The sequence below is a fragment of the Marmota marmota genome, unplaced genomic scaffold (genome assembly GCF_001458135.2).
Source record: "Marmota marmota marmota unplaced genomic scaffold, marMar, whole genome shotgun sequence".
NCBI lineage: Eukaryota > Metazoa > Chordata > Mammalia > Rodentia > Sciuridae > Marmota > Marmota marmota.
The window spans coordinates 4,175,624-4,179,316 of record NW_025999962.1 but is presented as its reverse complement, the minus strand read 5'-3'; positions in this window follow the sequence as shown (position 1 = coordinate 4,179,316).

Here is a 3,693-nt window from a genome sequence, read left to right as displayed (position 1 = left end):
CCCACCCATGGCCCACACACCCTGAGGTGCTTCCCGAACTGTGAAGCCGCTGTGCCCTGGGGTTCCTGTCTGGGTTCTGAGCTGGTTCCAGCATGTCCTGAAGGTGACCTTGGGGACTCTAATTGACCCTGCCTCCGTGCTCACCTGAGCAGTGGGAGTGACAGTGTTCCCTCCACCCTCCCTGCCAGGGGTGGCAAGGGAGAAGAGCGTCACATGGGTGGGGTGTTGGGCAGCACTGGGCATGTGACAAGCACAGAATCGATGGTCACTACCGTGTTACTGCTCTAGTGACGGGCACATGCCTTCCCACCTGAGCCCAGGGGTGGGGTGCACTCCTCCTCCTCCTGGGTGGACTGAATGCCCCACCCGCAGCCTGGGTGGGCTCTTTGCAGAGGAGGAGTGGGAGGTCCTGCTCCTCTGGGTGACGCTCACCCTTCACCTGGCCCAGAAGCCAGGTCAGGTGCGTGCGCGTGGGCAGGGGAAGCTGAAGGCCCCAGGGGACAGGCTACCTGGCCTCCCTCCCACAGAGTGGGCGGCGCCGTCTTTCCTGGTCCTGCAGGAGACTGTGGACTGGAGCCCAGTGACTCACCAGGTGGCGGGAACCCTGGCCGCTGGGCTGGCTCCTCTGTGTCTCTCCAGTCCTCTCTCCAGGGGCAGGTGGCTGGCGGCTCTGGGGGCTTTCTGGCCACGGGACACACTCCCCAGCTAGATCTGACTGCACCTGACCGCCAGGGTCCACCCAGCTGAGCGTTCAGGGTCAGTGCTCTTCAGCAGTGTGTGTTGGAACAATTTTTAACAACTTAAAAAGTTGGCCTCTTAAGTTGGGACAGTGGCACACACCTGTAGTCCCAGCACTCAGGAGGCTGAGGCAGGAGGGTCACTTGAGCCCAGGGGATCAAGACCAGCCTGGGCAACATAGCAGGACCCACCTCAAACAAGCATAAAAATCCTCTCAAAAGAAAGCCTATTTATAAATATAATTTTTAATACTATAATTATAAATTATATATAATTTTGAGAGGATTTTTATTTGTAAAGATTTTGATACACACACCCACAAAAAAAATAAAGAAAAGGAATCCTCTCCCCGCAGTCACATGACCCTAGTTTGTCCTCTAAGCCTCTGGGACCCCACCTCTCTCCCTTGTCACCTCTGTGCCCCTCTTATTTGCCTCATTACCGCCGCAGCAGGACCCTGGTCGGCTCCAGGGAGCCATCTGCACACAGCTACTCTGGGACCCGGCTTCACATTCCGACTCCACAGGCTGCTTGCTGGCCGCCCTGGCTGGACCCTGCACATCAAATTCCTCGGTTTCTTCCACCTATAAACGGGCACATGACAGGACATCCCTCCTAGGCTATGGCTGGGATTGGAGAGCACGACATTCGTAAAGCACTTCCTAGCGGATTTAGCCTTTAATCTCTCGGGGGTTCCTGCTGCAATGTGGAGGGGTTCTATGCCCTGCCCTGGCCGGAGGTGGGAACTGCAGGTGAACAGGATTCAGTCCCAGCCCTGGAAAGCCCCCTCACCCAATCTGGGAGACAGGTGATTGCAGGTAACTGGCTTGATCCCTGCTCCGAATCAGCCAGGCATCAGCACCTGACCTGACCTCTGGCCGAGCACCAGGGCGCTGGAGCCTCAGCCCCCACTCCAGTCCCCTGGCCCCTGAGAGCAGGTCTGGGCAGGTGGGAGCTGGGGCAGGGGGAGTAGGGCATTGTGATTCGGGGAAGGCTGAGGGGCAGGTGTGCCACCCTGCAGGAGGCCTGAGGACCGTGTGCGGCAAGGCCCGGCCAGCTTACAGGGCAGCAGAGGTCGAGGTTGGGGTGGGAGAGGGTGGCACTCAGGGTTCTGCGGCTGGGTGAGGGCGATGAAGGACTGAGCGAGATGAGTCTCAAGGGACAGTGGTGGTTTTGGAGGGGCAGCAGGGGTGTGGCCATGAACCTTGGTGAGCCCTGAAGAAGCTTGTTGCTGGCACCTGTTAACCAAGACAGGTAAGGAGAAGGGTGGGGCCAGAGGTCCCCAAAGGCCCCCATCGGCCACCAGCTAACAGGTGGGGACACCGAGGCACAGAGGGGCACTGCCAGCCAAGGCCACGCCTCGACTTCCAGCTTCCCTCCCACCCTCGTGGCTCCCACCTCACCAGAGCAAAGACCACCTCCTCGGTGCCCGGATTTGCCCTGACGCGCGAGGCCCAGGGCCAGGGGGCTGGGCCGGTGCTGGAGCAAACTCGCTGCTGTAAGCGGGATCTGTGACGGTGGAGGCAGGGCAGCTGGAGTCCCAGGGCCCAGTCAGCTCCCTGTGACCGGTGGGGTGGGTCTCTCAGTCTACCAAACTGGCGTGGTCCCCACAGTCCCGTCCGTACTCACACTGGGACCTGGGCACCTGATCCCTGCCCCCACGTCTAAGTCCATAGTGTCTCCTGACCCCTTTGATCCTGGGGCAGTCTCCTCCTCCGACCAGCCTGGATCTGCAGGTGGCCAGCTAGCTCCAGGATGGATGCCACCCAATCTGATGACAGCTCTTCAGGCCATGGTGCCATGCCAGGACGTGGGCCAGGAAGCCCAGAGCAGGGCATGCCCGGCCACGCTTGCCCCGAGAGGCTCGGAACTGACCTTGGCTCAGTCCTTCCTTTCCAGGTGCCCAGTTTCCTCCCACAGGGATCTGGAACGGCTGGTGCCCTGTGGGACCTGCACACAGACAGGCGCCCCCTGACAACACCTGTGTGTCCTCCTGCAGGGACAAGAAGAGTGGGGGGTTTATGAGAATCCGTGTGTGGGTTGGGGTGTACTGGGCTCCCCAGTAGTGTAAAAAAGAACTGGGGGGGAGGCAGGGTGGACCCCTGCAGCCTCAGTGCAGTCAAATGGGGAGAGCGGGTGGCCCCTCCCAGGCAGGTGGAGAGGACTGGCCGGCTTTCTGGCAGAGCGTTGAGGTGACCCAGTGGGCGGTGCAGAGGTAAGGTCCAGGTGTCCTCAGATAAAGAGCAACAGGTAACACCAGATTGCTGACTTGGACTTGGCTTCCTTCCTTTGAAGAAAAAGAAACAAAATGCTTCCAGGTTTTTAAGTTCTCAATGTTTGGGTCAATCGGATTCTCCTCATTGCCTCTCCAAAAATACATTTAAATTCTCCTCTGAGAGCAAAGAATAACACAATCCTCTGTCTATAACATACAAAATATAAAATGACATAAATAAAGCTCTGTGTGTACACCTGCAATCCCAGCGACTCTGGAGGCTGAGGCAGGAGGATCAAAAGTTGGAGGCCAACCTATTGGCTATTCAACTCCCCAACGATGGAGATAGAAAATTTGCACTCTGCACCCCAATTTGATGCAGCCAGTAGGTCACCCAAATACCTCCCACCACCAAAGGCCTGTTAGGCTGATGCCGTGAGTGGAGAAGAAGAGAGAACCCCTAACCAAGGTGGAGACTCACTGGTCGCTGCTCGGACTTCACTGCAGTCCTGGCTGGAGGTGGGCGCACTCTGAGCAGCTCCGTCACCACAGCACAGTGATCCGGGTTCTTCCCGGAGTTGGTCGTGGAGTGACCTGACCAGGACAATGACCCTGGCACAGAAGCAGAAGCACAGCCAGGTCATTAGCGGAAGGCGAAGGCAAGGTGAGATATTCCCCAGAGAGGGCGGCGCCTGGGACAGGGGCTGAAGGGCGCCAAAATGCCTCTGCGCTTTCCTTAG